This window comes from Delphinapterus leucas, chromosome 6 (genome assembly GCF_059928025.1).
Source record: "Delphinapterus leucas isolate spDelLeu-1000000601 "Yukka" chromosome 6, BTC_Dleu_Yukka2, whole genome shotgun sequence".
NCBI lineage: Eukaryota > Metazoa > Chordata > Mammalia > Artiodactyla > Monodontidae > Delphinapterus > Delphinapterus leucas.
In genome coordinates, this window is record NC_143134.1 from 82,419,173 (window position 1) to 82,440,614 (window position 21,442).

A 21,442-nucleotide genomic window follows, 5' to 3' on the forward strand; every position below is an offset into this window, starting at 1 on the left:
CCGCCTGTCTGGTTCAATTTTTTTTTTAATTAATTAATTTATTTTTGGCTGTGTTGCGTCTTCGTTTCTGTGCAAGGGCTTTCTCTAGTTGAGGCGAGCGGGGGCCACTCTTCATTGCAGTGCGCGGGCCTCTCACTGTCGTGGCCTCTCTTGTTGTGGAGCGCAGGCTCCAGACACGCAGGCTCAGTAGTTGTGACTCATGGGCCCAGTTGCTCCGTGGCATGTGGGATCTTCCCAGACCAGGGCTCGAACCCGTGTCCCCTGCATTGGCAGGCAGATTCTCAACCACTGCGCCACTAGGGAAGCCCTGGATCCATTTTTTTTAAACATCTTATTTTGAAATAATTTAAGACTTGGGAAAAGGTGGGGAACATGGTACAAAGAGTTCACCTCTGCCTTTCCAGATTGCCCAAATGTTCATAATTTCCTACCTTGCTTTATCATTCTCCCCACTCCCTCCACATGTGTTCGTACACACCCACACCTGCACACATAACTCACGCATATATTTCTCTCTGGAAATATCTGAAGGGAAACTGCAGACACAATGCCTCTTTATCTCTAAAGACTTCAGTGCTATTTCCTAAAAACAGACATATAGGACTTCCCTGGTGGCGCATTGGTTAAGAATCCGCCTGCCAATGCAGGGGACACGGGTTCGAGCCCTGGTCCAGGAAGATCCCACATGCTGCAGAGCAACTAAGCCCGTGTACCACAACTACTGAGCCCGCATGCCACAACTACTGAGCCCGTGTGCCTAGAGCCCGTGCTCTGCAACAAGAGAAGCCACGGCAGTGAGAAGCCCGCGCACCACAGGGGAGAGTAGCCCCTGCTCGCCGCAACTAGAGAAAGCCTGTGCACAGCAACCAAGACCCAACGCAGCCAAAAATAAATAAAATTTTTTAAAAAAACAAACATATATAATCATATATAAAGGTCAAAATCAGGAAACTAACACTGACACAATACTGTAGTCTACTCCTCAGACCTATCCAAAGTTTGACAGTTGTCCCATAAAGGTCCTTTATCTGCCCAGTCTAGGCTCACGTATTGCATTTGGTTGTCTCTTTCGTCTCCATCTATCCGGAAAGGCTCTGCAGTCAGAGGAGCCGTTTGTGTTACTCTGATCAAGAATGGCCTGACAAGGATGTGTTCTTTAGTCACGAGTCATCACAAGGATGGCTGGTGGAGAGAGTGGCACAGCCGAGCCCCCAGAGTGTGTTCCAGGGGCAAATATTACAAAGGGCAGAGAGGAATGAGGAAGAGGGTGACCTGGTTTTTAAATAAATTGTATTGAAATATGAGATGAAAGACTTCTACACGTTAACAACGTGTGTTTTTAAAAAGTGGGGTTTTGTGCAGATTTCCCTCTGACTTGGCTAAATAGTTTCATACACAGAGTGTGCGCATTTTTATCATTATGTTCAAACCACTTCTACAGTGCACACCATCTGAGAGCAGGGAGTCCTTATATAATGGGGAAAATTTTGTGTCAGGTAGTTGGGCTTTTTCATCTCCTGGAAGGAGAGAAGAAATGTTCTAAGAGGATCAGATTGAGGGAAATGTTATGATTTGGGCAGGGGACAGGCTGAGTCTGAGGGGGCTGACATCTAAGTGGAGAAATCCAGGAGGCAGATGAATAAAATGGGTCTGTGGTTCATGGAAAGGTCCTCGGCTAGAGGAGCGTGTTGAACTGAAACTGCCTAACTCATATATTTCTTTGAAAAGAAAAATCACAAAGCAGTAAATATTACTGGAGCAAATTGAGCAGATGCAGAAACACAAACAGTTTCTCAAACACTGAGCTCACATCTGGCTTTTCCTCTCTTCCTTTCTCAGACAAAAGCACCATTTTCACTGCTCTGAAGAAAGAAGAACACAGAAACCAGATGTCCTACATGTGTGTTTCACTCAGTAATTCCCAGGGTGACAGTGGAAGGAGCTGCTTTTGAAGTGTCGCCCTGCTGGCTTCACACTTGGATCCCCGGCCGCTTGGGTGACAGTCGCTTTCTAGCCCAGCCAGCCCCTCTGGCTGGAATCCAGGGCCCAGTGGGCAGCCCCATTCTCCACCAGGTCCTCACAGGGGGAGCCCCTACACCATTTAACCGCCCAGCACTGCAGGGCCCAGAGCCTTCTCACTGACTAGGGGAGACTGTTCCCTAGTCAGAAGCCAGAGTTCCTGTTCTTTCGTCAGATACTTAATCATTTTCGTTAAAACCTTTATTCATTAACATATTCTAGATAATAAAAGCCTAATTTAATACTATTTCAAGTGTCTGCTATCATATGCAGTACCTCAAAAGCTCTGTAAAAACAAATGAGATTAAAATAAGATTAAAAATGAAAGTTCCCCGTAACATAATATTTCTGACTTTCACACAATCACTCCTCCTTGTTTTAACATCTACATCAAGATCCAGAACTACACTACATATTCTATCAAACTAAAATTAGGAAGTAAAATTTCAGTGCTCCGGGCTTCCCTGGTGGCACAGTGGTTTAGAGTCCGCCTGCCGATGCAGGGGACACGAGTTCGTGCCCCAGTCCGGGAGGATCCCACATGCCGCAGAGCGGCTGGGCCCGTGAGCCATGGCCGCTGAGCCTGTGCGTCTGGAGCCTGTGCTCCGCAATGGGAGAGGCCACAACAGAGAGGCCCGCGTACCGCAAAAAAACAAAACAAAATAAAACAAAATTTCAGTGCTCCATAACGATAAGCTGTGAAAGCATCTCAAAAATTGCATTATAAAGAAAATGCTGGTAAACTGTGCTAGAGAAAGGAATGTTTTCTATAAAAAACAAGGAACTTCTGCTTCTGGTAAAGGAAGACTAGGACATTTAGATCAAGTCTTCCACTAAGGACAGCTAGAGATGGTGGACAAAATATTTTCAAAAGTATGCTCAAGAATAATCAGGAAACTAATGAACAAGTAAGTAATTGCTGGGCCAGAGTGTAAGGTAGGATGGCATCCAAGGAGTTGAACCAGCATTTGGGAAACCTTTCTCCCTGGGGCTTATTCTTGTTCTAGAAGGAGCAGTGCGAGGTTGAACAGCTCCTTTTTCAATATTACAGGACGAGGGAAAGTTAGCAAGAGCAAAAGGCCCTTAGAAGCCCTCTGGCTCCGGGTTGGGATCCAAGGGGTAGCTCTTAGTGACCTGCAACTCAGCTTGGAATCACCACAATATCAGAAATTGAGTATCCCCAGACACCTGGCAGAAGAAAAGAAAGTTTCTTTTTGAAGCTTGGAAGATTGCATCTTCCTTACCCTCGAATTAGTTTTTCATGCGTGTCCAGCACACTAACAAAAAGAACCAAGCATAAGAAGATAAGACAACTCCAAAAATGAGGTGACAAGTAAAAAGATGCAAAAAGATATACCATGCAAACAGTAACCCAGAGGAAGGAGGAATCTATTATCATAAAAATAGACCTTAAGGTTTATTTGTTAATTATACCTCAGTAAAGCTGGGGGGAAAAAGTAGACTTTAAGGTTAAAAGTATAACTGGAGATAGAGATATTTCAAATGACAAAAAGGTTCAGAAAGACATAACAGTTCTAAAGTTCTATGCAGCTAATAACATAGGCTTAAAATATAAGAAAAAATCTCTAAGATCTAAATGGTGAAATGGACAAATCTTCCTCTTACAGGAAACTGAAACATACCTCTCTCAGTAACTGATAGAATAAACAAAAAATTCAGTAAAGATATACACAATTCAAACATAATCAGCAAATTGGACTTTATGGACACATGTAGAGCCCTATATTCCAAATAACTAAAATATATACTTTTTTCAAGCACACCAAGAATAGTTACAAAAATGACCATTAATTTGAGATTTCACATTTTCAAAAACTGGTTTTCCAGCTTCTTTTGATCACTTTCTAATTCCCGTTTCTTTAGCAACTCTTGGCTCCAGCAGGGATGCCACCATTGCCACCAGCCCAGCCGACCCACTGTGCAGGCATTTGAATATTTAACCACTGTTCTGAAGCTACCTAGATTTCTCCTCATAGAAAGGCAATCTTCCACCACACTCAGAATGGGAAGGAAGCTTTTCTAACCCAATTCAAGATTCAAAAGAAATCTTTATTTCTACTCCAATCTTTGTCCTCCTCTTTCTCCTTATCTTTTCTCCAACAAAAATAAATAACAGAATTCACTGGCCACAAAGTGTTGGCATGAAAAGCCAAGTTACTTTATTTTTTCCTGTCAGTCAAAATTTCAGTGGGTTTAACTTAAAAGGCTCTTTCCAAAGAGTCCTGCCATAAATTACTTTGGCACAAACATCCAAAGCTACAATGAGTGTTAATAACGCAGCTGAGAGATAGAATCTTTGGCCTTACACTGTGTCAACTTGGCGAAGCACACTCCCTTCCCTGTATGACTCTGGGTTAGGATCTGCTACAAGAGAAATTTGAAAGGGATCTGGGAGTCAGGGGAGAAACAGCGGCCGTCGTGCTCTGAAGGTCAGAGCTCTGCTTTAGTACAAATGCACGCGTGTGCGTGCGTGCGCGCACACACGCACACACACACACACACACACACACACACACATTGTGACTGGTCTTCTGGTCAACCTCACTGATGGGGGGGGCGTGCAGCAGCTGGGCCTCAGCACCCCTAGCTCCCACTTGGACCTTCTCCTTCAACTTCTCCACATCCTGGGGCAGACATACATGCAGGTCCACAACAAAGGATGCCAGTTTCTGCTGCAAGTCACCTGCACTGTCAACACGGAGATGTGAGAGGCAGATGCAGGTTCCACTTAGTCCCCATGGGGTCCATTCGCCTTCATGGGTTCCCGTCTGTCTCTGTAGGTTCCAGTTTGCCTTTGCTCTAGCTCCTTCACATCCAGCTTTTCTCCCCGACTACCAGCCCTGCTGCCCAAACACCAGATATGCAGAGGCAGTTCCAACGTCTTCTTCACGGCTCCAACAGCTACATACAATGCAGTCCCTAAAACGAATCCATTATTCCACATCGCTTTGAGTGACTGACTTCCTGATCAAATCAGGAATCTTCCATGCTGGTCCATTCAATTCTCTTTAGGGGCAAAATACCCTATAACCGTAGGTCTAGGTGATGGTAACAGTTTAGGCCTCAGTTGGGGTGACCGAAATGGACCCAAACTCAGCGAGGCACTCGCAGCCAGACTCCACCATCATTCAGTGCACAGTATCACATGCCTGCTCCACGCTAGATCCAGGCCTGCTTCTGGGAATATAAAGAGGACTGTGGCCCTGCCCTTGAGGGTTCCAAAATGACAGATCCGCACACAAACGCTAAGAGATCAAAGAAAGGGAGACATTTCAATTGGGGGTGAGTGAGAGGATGGGCTAAGATTTCCCACCAGAGGTGGCCTGATGTTTATAAAGAGAAGGGCTGTGTCCGCCCTTCGTGTACTCATGAATGTGGATTCCTGAGTGTGCTTGTTAAAGGCAGCACCGTGAAAGTGCAGGGACCAGACCAGTTCTTTGCTATATCACCTTTCACACAACATTCCTTCCCCTGAGATGCTTTGGAAAGCACCTGAACTCCCTCAGGTGACAGGGTCCTGAATATATTCAAGGTAGAGCCCACCCCCCACTCTGCACCCTCCAGAAAGAAATGAGTATATTGGTCCAATGGAAGCTGCCTCTCAGAAAATCATTTGTTTTAGGCCCTTTGAACTGCATGTGCCCAGAGGTCACATATAATAACATGGTCATGTTCCACAGCAAGTTGGGATTTTCTGTCCCTATCACCTTCTTCCTCCCCCTCCCTCCTGTAGTTGAGAGTTTTTCTAGGTTTTTTTAGCACATCAAAATTGGGTTATGAGAGACTGTTCAAATTAGCAAGAGAAGGATCTGTCTCTTTTGTGCCTGTGCCTCTCTGCAGAATCTGCTGGGAGGACTGGAGCGTCTATGCCAGGACACACTCAGGTCCTTCCCACATAAAGCTGGGAATGATGGTGGCCAGGGCCCTGATGTTGGGAAGGCCAGGACTTACAGAGAAAGGCAGAGGGGCAGGAAAAGAAGAGAGACCAGAGGAGCAGGGCTGGGGATGGGTGGGGGGCTTCTAGACCAAAAGATACCCCCCAACCCTCCACCGCCCCCCTTGAAGGGAAAGTAATAAATGCTTTGCTCCCCCGTTGGCTTCCTGTAGCACCACGATCAGCTATAAGAAATCTTATTCTCTCTTTGGTATTGGACTCTGTCTGTGGCCCTTCCAGAAAATAAGGCATAATAAAGGCTTACAGATATAAAAAGCACAGGCAAGGTCTCAGTTCAAGAATAGGCTGGTTCCAATTTAATGTAAAGTTGGTTGTTGGGAGCTCAAAGCGTTTTCCCATTAAGACAAAGATTGCTCTGGGTCCACCGATCCTGTTTTATTTCCCTACCGGGGTCACAGGTTGGGCTACATTTCCCAGTCTCCCTTGCAGTCATGTAACTGAGTTCTGAGTGATGAAATCTGGGCTGACATGATGCACACCACTACCAGGGCTGGCTTTAAAAACTTCCCATGCAATCCTCCTCCACTCTACCTTTTTTCATTTCTCAGCTGAAAGGGCAGGATGATGAGGGCCAAGAGGAGGGGAGCCTCCAGGTGCAGGAGACCTGGATCCCTGAGGAAATGTGCGGAGCAGAGTCCATCACTCACCAACTCCCATTGGATTGAGATAGATGTGGCCTAGAAATAAACACTGATTTTGCTAAGCCACTGAAGTTTTGGTGTTGATTTATTTTAGCGGCTATCAAAGTTTACTTTATGCACCCATAAAGAGAGAGAAGAGAAGCAACGTGAGAATGGAGAAGTCCCGGGCTAGCTCCAAGAAACCCACGTGAACCAGCAGAGACAAACCAATGCACTGAAGGCACTGGCCACAGCCGGGGTACAAGGCCTAGTGTGGATCATGTTTGATTTTTTAAAAAGCCACTCATCTCTGGTCTCCTCATGTCTGCCATGCCCCCATCCTACCTCCCAGTGGCTCTCTCTTCAAGGCCCCAGATTCTCAGACCCAAACTGTAGGACCACTTCCTATACACATACTTTCCAAGAGAACGCGAGCACCCAAACCTCCTGATCGCCCTTCTCTCCCATCAAACACTACAGGTCCTCCAGACAGAAGGCTGTGTGGCCTGGAGAGAACGGCTCTGAGCAGTTAGTTTTCGGTGTCTTTCCTTTATCTGTATCTGAGCCCGAATGTGGTAATACTAGAGAGAACAGGCTAATGGCCCCAACTGTCAGTACCTCCACTGACACCCCACACAGGTTTACTTTACACTCCTTCCCAGTCCAATATGTACCGATGGTGGGGTTGGGGAGCACTCTGCTCCATGCAATTATCCAGGGCCCCAAGCTCCCTCCATCAAGTGGCTCTGCCAGCTCCCAGGGCCCTCAAGTCCTGCACTGGATCGTCTGCACCCAGTAGGCAGGTGGAGGAAGAGAACGTGGAGCAGTAGGCAGGATGTTTTATGGGCCAGGTCTGAACATGGTGGACACATGGTTCACGGGCTAGAACTCGTCACAAGGGGCCATCTGACTGTAAAGGAGGCTGGGAAATGTGATCCTCCTGGCGGAAGGACACGAGATGTGGTCAACACATAGCATTGTCTCTGCCGCTCACAGACTCCCAGTCTCTTCTCTTTGTCTCAGAGACCTCCAAGGTTTGCAAGGTGCCCATGTGTGCTTTTGTATAGACCAAGGTCAACAACAGGTGGGCCAGGTCCAGCTCCCCGCCTGTTCTTGTAAATGAAGTTCTATTAGGACACAGTCACGCCCTGTCACTGTTGGGCTGATGTCACAGCTACAAAGGCAGCGTCAGGTTGTTACAACAGAGACTGTGTGGTCCACAGAGCTGACCATAAATACTTATTCGCTGACCCTTTACAGAAAATGTTTGCTGACTCTGGTATAGACAGATAATTTCTAAGTAAGTGCATCCAAGGAGGATTCTGCTGCAATCTCCACTCCCTCCTTCATCGAATCAGTGGCAACGTAACTCTGAAGCACCCACCCTTTGCCAGCCCCAGTGGTCAGTATGAGACTACAACTGTGAAGAAGACTTTGTTTTTATACTCAAGTTTCCAGTCTTTATGGGAATGATGTAATAGGCATATAGGACATGGAAGAAGAATCCTCTAAAAAAAAAACATATTTTATTAGTGTAAAAAGCAAGAGAATTCCACCTAAGTACATTTCCCCAACTCTTCAAAATTTTCCAAGGGCAAAGCCCAGAACTAACTTGGATCGTGAACCTGCCCTGAGACTGCAAGCATATTGTAACATTAAACGAAAACCCCACCCAGTGGAAAAAGCTGGAATTGTTTCTGATTCAGACTCCTTTTCACAAAATTTAGAGAATGTTCCCAGTTTCTTTTTTTCCTTCATTACTTCCTTAAGCAGACCATTGTATTATGTCCCTGTTTCGCAAGGTGTCATATTACATTCTTTGTTTCTGTAAAGTCTATGCTGTGTCAACCAGCCTGGGACCCAGACCAGCTGTTTCCAGAAACGCTGAAATCCACGCACGACAAGCAGAGGCTGGCCCTGGAGTTGGTGCAAGGTCCCCAGTGTTCTTCCTGGGCCACTGCTGACATTCAAGAGAAGCCCTGAGTAGGAGGAGGCCTCTTTAAGGCAACTCCAGAAACAAAATTCCTCCCTCCTACTCCTGTGAAACGGCTTTTCTATTCGAAGGCAAAGGGAAGTAAATGCTAGATTCAAGAGTTAATTCAGTAATACCAGCCAGGCAGGCACCTCCAAGGCTGAGCTGAAGAACAAACATTAAGAAATGAAATGCTTCCCCTGACATGGAGCCAGAGCTCTCTCTAGACATCTCTCTCTTTAAAGGCCATCTTAGAGCCAGGCGTAATTCTAGAAATCCCTTCTGTGTGCCTCGGAGTGACTCAGACTCCACCCACACCCCCAAACACACACCCAGACGTGAACATGAGAACACGGAAAGAGAACACGGAAAATCAGTGTGATGAAGTGGTCCGGGGCCGACTAGAAGCTGGAGCTGGGCAGGAAGACACTGGTACTCCGTGCCCCTCTGCCTCCTCAGGGCACCTGTCCCAGGGACAGCAGGATGCTGGCACTTCAGAATCCTGGTTCCCAGCCGGTCAGACTTCCCTGTCTCCACCCACAAGCCTTCACGCTCACTGGTCTTGAGCCTTGGTTTACAAGATGGGACACACCAATGCAAGGTGAGGGGCCCTTGTGGTCTCTAATCATTTCTGCCATGGGGCTTGCAGTCAGCCCAGCAAAATATAAAGTGTCAGCACAGTGCCCAGAGCCCAGTAAACTCCCGATAGGTGGAAGTGATTGGGGCCTGGCCCTCACCCACTCCCTCGTGCCTTCCTAAGCGCCTGGGGCTCACGGGCCACCACGAAATCAGGAACACATACCAGTGGTCCTCCTTACTCATGGATTCTGTATTTGCAACTTCACCTACTTGCTAAAATTTGTAACCCCCAAATAAAAAATCACAGCCATTTACAGACGTGCATACAGCAGTGAGAATTTTGAATCGCTCAGTGCCCACGATCCCAACTGAAGGGGAACTCAGGCTCTGTCTCCTTGTTCGGCTCTTGTAGAGTAATCGAGTGCCCTTTCCATGGTCCATTAGGTGTCAGGTTTCTTGTATTTTTATGCTTTTTGCGGGTGACTTCATTGTTTAGTGGGCCCCCAGCACAGTGCCGAAGTGCCTAGCACAAGAGGCTGGGATGCACCCCGTGTTGAAAATAGATGTTAGAGAAGCTTCGTTCGGGCAGGAAGGGACTCAGGATATAACTCCAGTTCATCCACCTATTAGGAGCTTTATTAGGATCAATTCATCTGACCCTGAGGCCTCAGTTTCCTCATTGGTAAAATGACCACAGAGAAGTGAGTGGGGGAGATCTTTTCAACATTAGCGTTTAACGGTGCTAAAGGATGTATTCCTTCATCATTAGGTTTCATAAACACTGAGTCTTGTGGATGCCCTTCTTTCAAAGGGTAAAGGAAAACATATCCACCCTAATCGCTCTTTCTAACCCAGAAGCAGTCATCATAATTTCCAAGAGGATGAGTGAATTACACTTAGTTGAGGACATAAGGGATTGGCACCGTTAAAGAACTAGGAACACACGGCACAGAACCACAAAGGATGAGGGGCCGTTTCTGCTCCTGGGACCCAAGGTTAAGGCTATTCTGGGTTGGCCCTAAAAATCATCAACACGGCCTATGTGTCAGCCCACCTCTCCTGTGTCTTACTCATCCCCAAAATAACCAGTAAGACAGCATCACAGGCAGGCACCTCCAAAAGATGATGTCACCCCAAACCAATTTCCCTCCCTTATCACATATTCATCAGTAATCCTGGGAGCTCTGGACCTCAGGTTATTCCATCTCAGATGGATTGTGCCAACATGGCCCAAAGCCACTCAGCTACCCTTCCAAGCAATGACATGAGATTCCTTGCAGTAACCGGGTGAATAAGGAAACCCATTGGGGTCAATGCAAAGCGCCTTCTCCTCAAGCATCTCACAGTTATACAGACACTTAACCAAGATCCATACTTCCCGTCAAAAACTACCAACCCATAAATCAGCCGAGCACGTGAAGGTGGTAGATATTCGTGTAAAAACCTGGATATGTTCTCTTAAGGTCAACTGAGTGGACTACACACTTAACTATGTGCTAGGTGTCATGCTGGAGCCCTCGGGGAGTGGATATAAATCGACAGATCCTAACTTAAGAGTGTCCCAGCCCAGTAAGAGACGAAGACCACTGCACATCTAACCGCAGCACTGTTGGATCCAGAATCCCTTGGAAATATCCCTGCCCTGTCAGCAGGTGAGGGATCGACATCTAGTCAAGTAACAGTCTCAGATGAGGCCTCAGTACTATTTGCTGAAGTCACCTGCTCTTTGGACACGGGAAGCATATGGATGTGGTTTTAAGCAGCGACAAAGAATATCTGCACTCCAGACCCTGGTAGAGAATATTTATCAGTTATCTCTCTGCTGTCTGACTCTTATCAAATGTTGAAACAAATGATATTGATGGATTTTTTTTCTGAAGTATACATAGTGCAGCTATGCCTCTGTCAGTATTTCCCAGAGGGCTATATTATACAGAGCATGACTCTACAAAATGTTGTAGGCACACACAAAGAAGCTCCTTGTCCAAATAAGTTTAGGACAAGGTCTGAAACAGTTACCCACTTTTTTTTTAACTTCAGGACTTCTCAGAAGTTGTGTGTGTGTGTGTGTGTGTGTGTGCATCACATGCACCCTGATGGGGCAGGGATCTTGGTCTCTTTTTCTCATTGGTGTACCCCAAGTGCTTGGAGCAGTGGCTGGCACATCAATATTGTTGGAATGAATAAACGAATGTTGCATGAAAATCATTGTATTTAGTCAATACTGATAGAATATATTAAATCAAAGAGCAATGTGTATTAACAGGATATGACAGTTCATGAAATTGTGTAACTGTGCACGCCCAATTCTTAAACGTCTCGTCACTGGAATGTTTCACCAGAATATTAAACATGAGAATGAGAATGCACATATGCATGTTAGGAAAAAAATCCCTGAAACTACAGCAGGACTCCATCAACAAATGCAGCATTTAGTGACAACCTACTGACCATCAGCAGTGAAAAGTCTGCAGCAACAAATAGAACCACAACGAGTAGAGCAACATTGAGTAAAGATGCCCCAAACAGAGCACAGAACCTTTAACAGGCTCGTTTCATTACGAATTTCCAAAGAGATTTAGAATACACGACTTGCCAAACTCATGTCGCTGAAGTGGCAGCTGGGGCCCCATCTTCTCATAGGGTCTTACTGGCTCAGACCCCAGCCAGTTCCATGGCCTGTGAAAGTCAGAAGCTCTCCCACAATTTCTGTCAGTTCCCAGGGGCTGCATCTTCATGGTTCAATATTTCTTCTCAGTTGCTCAGGCACAAAGCTCAGCCTCTCCATCCCTTCCACGGAGCACCCAACTGTTCACAACCTTGGCTTTCAAAAGGCAGGGTCGCCCCAAGCGGCTTCCTGCCATCTCAGCGGCTCCACCCCCCACTTGCATCTCCACCTCCTCGGCCCACTCTCCTGCAGCTTTGAAGTTTAGGAGCTCCAAATTCTTCACCTTTTAAGAGTGATTTCCCCTTTCCAACACTCAGATGAAGGGGAGGAGAGTGCAGATTCTACTCCACCTTTACAAGCTCAATCCTACTTTTGTGGACCCCCTTAGCTTTTGGGTGGCCCACCATCCAGCCTCCCTCCTTCTGGCTACAATGGTTTTGGGGGAACTATTCTGTGGATCCCGGCAGGTCTGCTGATTCAGGGATCCTGCTCTCTGGTGGCTCAGTGTCAGGCTGTTCACACTTGGCAGAGACTGTCAACCTTGAGCAGAAGTTAGATGATAGCAGTGGAGACAGGGGAAAGGAACAGATGAAATTCTTTTCTTTTGGTGGCAATGAGGTCATCAAGGATTTTCTGGGTAGTGAGACCCCAGGAGTTTCTGGGTTCCTGTCCATCCTGAGACTGTTTCTTCAGGCTTCTCCTTGATTCCATGACCTCCAGGATAGCCTTTTCATAAACTCTTGGGCGTGTGTAGGCCAGCTTGGTCCTGGTGCTCACAACCCAAGAACCTGACCCTGTCCCGTCAGCAGAACAAAGGCTCTCTCTCTGATGTGAACAGTTAGAGTCTGCAATAGAAGACTTCCGTTTCTCATGGCACATCTACTAACACCTCCCTCTATTAATGTTATATTAAATTCAGTTTAGGAAGTACCCTTGATGTTCTAGGCTTTATTTCTAAATCTATCCAAAGGCTGTGGACTTCAGCCGTAGTATCTGTATTACTTTTCTACTGCTGCATGACAAACAGCCACAAACTTAGCAACTTAAAACCATCTCCTGTTACTATCTCACAGTTTCTGGGGGCCAGGAACCAGGCATATTGTAACTGAGTTTTCTGCTTAGGGTCCTACAAGGCTGAAATCAAGGTGTTTGCTGGGCTGGGCTGTCATCTGGAGTTCAGGGTGCTCGCCCGAGTTCATTTAAGTTGTTGGAAGAATTCAGTTCCTCGTGATTCCAGGACTGAGGTCCTAGTTTTCTTGATGGCTGTCCCCTGAAAGTCACTCTCAGCTTCTAGAGGCTGCCCTCAGGTCCCAGCCATGCGGCCCTCTCACGACATGGAAGCTACTTCTTCAAGGCCAGCAGGAGAATCTCCCTGCCTCTAGGACTTCTTCTTTTTATTTATTTGTTTGTTTTATTTTTATTTATTTATTTTTTGGCTGCATCGGGTCTTAGCTGCGGCACGCGGGATCTTCGTTGAGGTACGCAGGCTTCTCTCTAGCTGTGACGAGCGGGTTTTCTCTTCTCTAGTTGTGGTGCGCATGCTCCAGGGTGCGTAGGCTCTGTAGTTTTGCAGCACATGGGCTCTCTAGTTGAGGTGTGTGAGCTCAATAGTTGCGGCACGTGGCCTTCGTTGCCCTGTGGAAATGTGGGATCTTCGTTCCCTGACCAGGGATCGAACCTGTGTACACTGCATTGGAAGGCAGATTCTTTATCACTGGACCACCAGGGAAGTCCCTAGGACTTCTTCTAATGGGCTGATTTGGTCAGGCCACCCAGGACAATCTTCCCTTTGATTAAGTTAAAGTCAACTGATTGGGGGACATTACATCTAGGAAATCCCTTCACCTCTGTCCTATGACATAATCTAATCATGGAAGTGATGTTGATCATGGTCTTGCCTATGCTCAAGGGGAGGGGATTATGCAGGGCGAGTATAACAGGGGGTCCATCTTAGAATTCTGCCTACCACGTGGTCTTATTCACAGTTCTGGTGAGCGTAACTGCTGTTTACCTTTCCCTTGGCTTATAATAAAGGAGTTCCTATGATATCTCCTATAGGGCTCTTGTTGGGGTTACGGGCTCTTACATCAGTTAGCATTTGCTCTATGCTGCCCCCCCATAAGAAATATATATTTTTAGAATTAAGAAACAAGAACACAGATAAACAACAAGGTCCTACTGTATAGCACAGGGAACTATATTCAAATATCTTTTGATAACCGATAAGGGAAAAGGACCTGAAAAAATATATATATATGTTATATACAACATATATATATATACAATATGTTCTATGTCATATATAAAACATATATATGCTACATATATTTGTACCTGAATCGCTGTGCTCTACATCAGAAACTAACACAACATTGTAAATCAACTATACTTCGATAATAATAAAAAAAAGAACGAAGAACAATTACGCTTCCTTGAGGGAATGGTAGGGTTTGCCTTGTGGTCCATAGGAATCATATACGTGAACCTGATTCTCTTTTCACTTTAGCTAGTGGGACGCTCTGAAACAAATCTGTAGCTCAGTCTATGTAACTCAGTAGAAGTTGACGAGTACTCATATCCTATAACACCTGTGTTCTATTTTTCCCTCAGCCTCACTCTTCTTTCTTAATTCAAACTTTTTCTGGCACTGAGGGTTTTTTTAAGGTATATATTCTTATAAGTAGTTTTCAATATGTTACATAAGGAAATAGGGCATAAATACAAATGAACTAACAAAATAACAATAGCTAGTATAAACCGAACCATTATTATGTGACCACCTTGTATAAGCATTATCTCATTTGATCATTACAACAAACCTATGAAATTAGACACTTTGAATATCCCAATTTAATATGTAAGGAAACTGAAGCTTAGAGAGAAGAGATAGTGTTGGTAGAACAGCCATGGAAGCCCAGCGTGCTTGACCCCAAAATCTATGCAGTTAACCACCAGCTCAACTAATTTACAACATTTACATTTTAAAGGGAGGAAGGAGTGGGTGTAGCAGTTGCCTGTGAAACCCTGCAGACTAGACAGAGATTACCGTAGGCACTGGGAGAGCCAGAAGAATGATTTCCGGCCCCCCCTGCCTGCCAACTGCTCTTCTGCAACCTGAAATGAAGTTTCTTGGCATACGGACTTCAATAGCCAAGCCCTCCTCAAAAGAAAGGAGGAAAAAGGCCTTCAGAGGGAAAAGAAGAGCTTGGAAATAAGGAAGCTTCTCCCACAGTGAGTTGCAAACAAGTCTAAGAGAGCATCTGACACCAAGCCTCCAGCATAACGCAACTGTTTCCACACAGAAGACTTTCAGGTATTCACCACGCAACTGAGGGATACAGCGGGTTCTGCGTAACACAGAGTACGGAAAACCGGAGTTCGAAAGGCACATTCTGAAGGCCACCACTGGTGCCAGGCCACATAACCTTCCTCTAAGAATATCATTTATACAATAAAAGTAAAATAAATAAAATGAAATCGGATAGATTGCTGGTGGTGGTTTATGTAAATGTCAATATCAACGTGACGTTTATAGAAAAAATAAGCTTCACTGATGAGTCTACATGCTCACCAAGGCCCATAAACAGCAGTGAGTAGGGAGAGTCTGGCCGTATCGTTCACTCCACTGTGACTCACGGCACCCCCTAGTGACAGCTTCTCTGATTGCATCCGCTGACAGTAGAGAGACTCTCCTGGGTGCGCGCTTTATACACTGCATCATAAAGTTTCAGCGAATCACATGGTCTGAATTTTTATCTTGGAGTCTATCTCACAGTTAATAGCATCTGGATAAAGATCCAGACATTCTCACTCTTTGATAGGAAAGTTTAGTGAACAGGAGTGAGTGAGAGAGAGTTTGAGAGTTAGAGTTTAGTGGAAGGCACATCCTTGTTGCTACTTTTTTTTTTTTTTTTTTTTTTTGCGGTACGCGGGCCTCTCACTGTTGTGACCTCTCCCCGCTGCGGAGCACAGGCTCCGGACGCGCAGGCTCAGCGGCCATGGCTCACGGGCCCAGCCGCTCCGCGGCATGTGGGATCCTCCCAGACCGGGACACGAACCCGTGTCCCCTGCATCGGCAGGCGGACTCTCAACCACTGCGCCACCAGGGAAGCCCTTGTTGCTACTCTGAAGGCTAGTAGAATATTAACCACTTGGAGGGCAGTGCTCTATAAATTCAAATGTTATTGGTATGTCCTTTGAAGTGTATAAAAATTGATGAGAGGTTAAGTTGTTTCCATTAGCCATAAGCAAACGACTGGTAACGGGACTGAGTCCAATTGCCCATCTTCTGAGCTGTCCGTGTGACTTCCTCGATGCTCCAATTGCCTGCTCTGTGCGGCTGACAGGCAAGGTCCTACCAATGTGTGAAAAAGTGCCCAAGAGGACAGCCGGTCTCCTGGGCATCCAAGAAGCCGCATGAGGTTGTCCTACTCTGCGCTGAATTTAACATCAAGCTTCAGGCGCTCATGTTTTCCATTGGTGTGCCTCTCATTTCAAATGCATGTCCATCGGACTACAGACACTCCACCCACCCGGCCACCCTGTAAACTCTCAAAGTCATGCTCCAATGATGCTTTGCATCTAGTTCTGCGATAGTCCTCCCTCCACACTGAGCTTCTATTTCTGAAAATTAAAAAAAAATTGCCACACAACTCCCAGAGAGTCATCCAAAACATTCCTTGCTCTGGGGTGTTCTTTCCCTTTTCTCCTTATTTCTTTTTCTTGGGGGGGGGGGGCGGCGGCAGTGTTTCACTTTTTCCATTCTTTTCAATGGCTTGAAAAACTCTTAAAACACACCACAACAAATATTTGGGTCACAGCTTACTTTAATGATGTGCTTTCGAAATGGTTTTAATCCTGGCTGCGTATGTGGTTGTTTTTTTCCTTTTGCAGTGAGAACCCACAGGCATTTCTGCCCGGGAGCAGCAATGGGAGAGCAGGGCATCCCAGATTTCCCGAGCAGTCTCTTATCCTTGGCTCTGTGGAGTCCCTTCTAGCACCCCAACCCTGCAATCTTCAGAGTGTATGTCCTGGCCTCTCTCTAGAAAGGACTGTGGGGTTGGAGTGACTGCCTCTGGGCGGGGGGCACCAGGCTGGCCCATATTGTCCTCTAGCAACCACCACCCACTTCCTGTAGGTGACACCAGATCCAAGTAGACAGCTTTGAAGGGGGCAGAGGGGTCTCCCAGGAGCTCCATGTGGCCTGAGGGGTATTTGGGAGCCGTGGGTGCTTTGTCTTGGTGGCACTTGTGACAGAGTAGAGTCGGGGGGCTAGGGATGGGCTGACCACGTGTGCACGAGCCTGCAGTGTTTCCGATGGGTCACGGGCTGGTCGAAAGAGCCCCCACCATGACTACATACGGTTCACCTGAGTTCGGGATTTAATTAGCCCAGGTATCAAAGTTGCATCAGAATATAATTATCAAATGAAAACAGGGGACAGCTAGCGAGGTGTGATTTTCAGATACACCACAAATACTCTTGTAGTCTAAGTATGCCCATATTTGAGAAGAACTTGTGCTAAAGTACCGTTTCAATTTACTGTCTATTGGGTTGGCCAAAAAGTTCGTTTGGGTTTTTCCATAACATCTTACAAGAAAAAAACGAACGAACTTTTTGGCCAACCCAATATTTCACTGTAGTAAAGACACTAAAGAAATCTGGGCGCTTCTGTATCTGGGACTGCTTATCGATTTGGGGGCTTTTCCCTGGCTTTTGAAGCAAAGTTGGCATTAGCAAGGCTACCTCCTCGAGGGGAGAAAGCAGCAGGAAGTGTCCATTTGCTTCTAAATGGGGTCTCTGCCCTACTTCCCCATGTTCCAGAAAGCCACTTATCTGTAGAACAAGCTGGGTGGATCACGTTTTTCACCCCCTCACCCAAAATCGCCAGGCCACCTCCTCATGGGACTCTTTCTGTCACCGACATTCAGCAGCCCCCGCTGCCCCACACTATCACCCTCCACCCCTCGCACACGATAAGGAACATGCCCAACAATGTACTTAATGCCCCGGAACTGCGCACTTAGAGATGGTTATAGTGGTCAATTTCATGCTATGTATATTTCACCACAATTTTAGAAAACAGAAAGTAAGGAAGAGAGAGGTCTTACTACAGGATGGCCTACAGCTCAGCACAAGCCTGCTGTGCCCCGGGGCGCCCTCCCGCCTGCAGAATTCAGCCCAAGTGACACCTGGTCCCTCCTATTTGCCTCCACAGGCTCTTTCCTGCACCTGCGCACAAGCCCCCCACCTTTCCTGCTTCCACGGTGTGTCTCCTGGTGCTCTCTCCCCACTGAGGAACCCTCACCGCTCTCAGCCCTCCATCTCCAAGGTTCTACCCGCAAACTCTTTCCTGAGCTCTCCCCCATCAATCCGACTTGCAGGGGAGGCTGGGCCATGATTTCTCCTGCTCTTTATGAGATATTAGCAATGCCTGATCCCTCAACAATTTTCATTTTTTTTTTTTTTTTTCCCAAATGTCAAATCAGCTTCTCGGTCGCCAAGCATAATAATGTGTCCTTATTCAACCCCAAACTCCCCCGACTTACAGGTACAAAGCTTTCTCACAACCCATGGGGCCCACAAAGTGCCTTTTTATCCTCCGGGCATCTCACAGCTGCCCTCTGCCAGGCATTTCCATGCTCTGCCCCATCCCCCTACTTCACAGTGGCCGGAGCCAAGGTGACCTGCCCACCAAGCTACCTGTGGTCCTGGGAGGCCACCAACGAGCCACGTTGGTGACAGCACTCTGTAGCACCCACGTCTCTGGGCCAGGACTGCTCCTGGCACCCCTCCTGAACAAGCTCATTTTCTTCTCTGCTTTGGCTTCTCTCCCATGGTTCCCTACCCTACAAACCTACAAAACCTGTCAGAAAGCGCTTCCCAACTCTAGTGAGTTGAATAGTATCTCCATCAAATTTATGTCCACCTCAGAATGTGACCTTATTTGGAAATAGTACCTTTGCAGATGTAATTAAGAATCAAGATGATACTGGATTAGTGTGGGCTCTAAATCCAATGAGAGGACCTTGTAAGAGGCGGGAAAGGACACACTGAGACATAGGGAAGAAGGGGCAGGATTGGCCTGATGCATCTGCAAGCCAAGGAACAGCTGGATTGCAGGAAGCTAGGAGGAGGCATGGAACAGGTTCTCCCTCAGAGGTGCCAGAACCTCTCCCTCAGAGGTGCCAGAACGAGCCAAGCCTGCCAACTCCTTGATTTCCGAATGCTGGCTCTCTTTCCCTGGGCCTTGGCTCAGCCAGGATGACCAGGCGGGCAGTTCTTTTTCTCTGCAAGCCCCCCGCACCCGGCTCTGGTGACTGGACTGCCGGTAATGGCGGGGTTCTCCTGCAGTGAAAGGCTCTGTGGCTCTTGCCGTCAGCTCCCTCTTGAAAGAGCCGGATGCAATCTCTCTAGAGGTCCCTAACTTTGGTCAGGAAAGACTTGGCTCACCCTTTCTGCAGCCCCTCTCAGCATTTTAGGGTTCAGGGAGCTGCATGGGCAGCTTCAAACTTCCACCAGGATCCACAGATCCCCAAACGCCAAGTTCCTTCCCCAGATCTGCTGCCTTGGGCCTCCCCACTGGGCTCCGATGGCCTCTCCAGGAGACGGCTCCTCTCATGGGGGAGGACCCACTTGAGTTCCCTCCTGAGGGAACTCAAATGTGACTTCTGCCTCACCCCCAGTCCACTGCCCCCTGGTGGCAACAACTCAAGGACATTAAAGAGCTTGGAGTTGGAAGCACAGGGTAAGAGAGTAGGGTTTGAAAAACTAAGCTCTTGATCCTTTGCTGGTAATACAAGACATGCCATTTCAGAACACAGAGTTGTATTGGCTGTCCTTTAGATTTTAGAGCAAATGGCAGTAGAACACGGGAATCATAAAACTCTCACACCAATGCGGAGACTCATTTGTCCTCTGGATGAGAAAAGATACTCTGGATCCTCACCGTAATCAGACACAGCACCAGAGCACCCAAAACAGCTGTGTCACAATTTGGGCAAAGCCAGTAATTCTCCACTTCAGATGCCCAAGACCCAGGATTGCTAATGAAAGCGGTTTGGAATCCATTGATGTCATTTTAAAAAGAAAAAAAGGCTGCATTACATGCAGACCGGTCCCTTCTAAGACAGATGCTGACCTTTGCTTTAGGAAATCTCTCTGTGTGGCACAGGGCAGGACCGTGGCCAAGGGATTAAACCTGAGAAAATGGACCTTTATCCTTAACCTTTAGTTTTTAACTCCAGCCAAATATTTCTGTCATTTAGAAAGTGTGATTAGCTTTTAGCTGTTTTTTTTTTCCTTTAGCAAAGAACATATGTAGTTTCTTAACCAATATCAGAAGAAACTTGAAATGTCTCAAAAATGATTATTTGGTTTCCATTTCAGGAGGGGTAGTGGTAGAATAATGCCAAATTCAACAGGTCAATACTCCATGAGCCCTGAACGAGCCAGGAAATTTCAGGATCAGGGAGTACCGTGGAAGCCGGACAGAACCAGTCTAAGGGAATGGCTACAATTCAGAAGAAATGCTGGAGTCGTTCTGGCTTCATGTGGGTAAAAATGAAGGTGTGGATTCCTCTCTTTTATACAACTGCTTTTTATATCAGCAACGAGAAGAAAGAAAACATTTATAATTGTATTGTCTTTCATCATTACCTATACAACTACCTTCACTGGAACTCTGTTTTTTTGTGTGGATTTGAATTACTGTCTGGTGTCCCTACCTTTCTGCCTGAAAGAACATCCTTTAAAGGAAGGCCTGCTAGCCATGAATTCTGTTTTTGTTGTTGTTTTCTTTTTAAATCTGGGGATGTCTTTATTTCTCTTTCATTTTTTTAAACCAACTTTATACAGATATAATTCACATGCCGTGGACTTCCCTGGTGGCACAGTCATTAAGAATCCGCCTGCCAATGCAGGCAACACAGGTTCGAGCCCTGGTCCGGGAAGATCCCACATGCCGCAGAGCAACTAAGCCCGTGTGCCACAACTACTGAGCCTGCGCTCTAGAGCCCACAAACCACAACTACTGAGCCCACGTGCCACAACTACTGAAGCCCACGTGCCTAGAGCCTGTGCTCCACAACAAGAGAAGCCACCGCAACGAGAAGCCCGTGCAACGCAAGAGAATAGCCCCTGCTCGCCGCAACTGGAGAAAACCCATGTGCAGCAACGAAGACCCAGTGCAGCCAAAAATAAATAAATAAATTTATTTAAAAAAATAAATTATCCACATAACATACAATTCACCCACTGAAAATGTGCAATTCGATGGTTTTTTTGAATAGTCAAGAAGCTGTGCAACCATCCTCATAATCAATTTTAGAACATTTTTATCACCCCCGCCAAAGAAGTCCCCAAAGATATGTTGAAGTATTAACCCCTGGTAACTAGCGAATGTGACATTATTTGGTTATATGATCTCTGCAGATGTAATCAAGTTAGGATGAGGTCATTAGGGTGGGCCCTAATACATATGACTAGTATCCTTATAAGAAGAGGGAAATTTGGACACTGACATACACAGAGAAGAGAATGCCATTGGAAGCCAGACACAGACATGGAGACAGAAATTGGAGTTATGCTGCCACATGTAAAGGAATGCC

The 21,442-nt window shown here is 46.5% G+C and overlaps 2 protein-coding genes across 3 annotated transcripts in view; one reads left to right on the plus strand and one right to left on the minus strand.

Annotated features, from left to right (window-relative positions):
- The window catches only part of VPS13A (vacuolar protein sorting 13 homolog A), a 273,758-nt gene extending 265,895 nt beyond the window's left edge, over nt 1-7,863 (plus strand). The window contains exon 75 of one of the 2 annotated variants that reach the window (XM_089913319.1): nt 1,840-7,863. The gene's annotated coding sequence lies outside the window, so the exon portion shown is untranslated. The remainder of the gene's footprint in view (nt 1-1,839) is intronic. The other variant, XM_089913320.1, reaches the window with a different exon arrangement.
- GNA14 (G protein subunit alpha 14) overlaps nt 1-21,442 on the minus strand; it is a 198,029-nt gene that overhangs the window by 14,689 nt on the left and 161,898 nt on the right. The window lies entirely within an intron of this gene.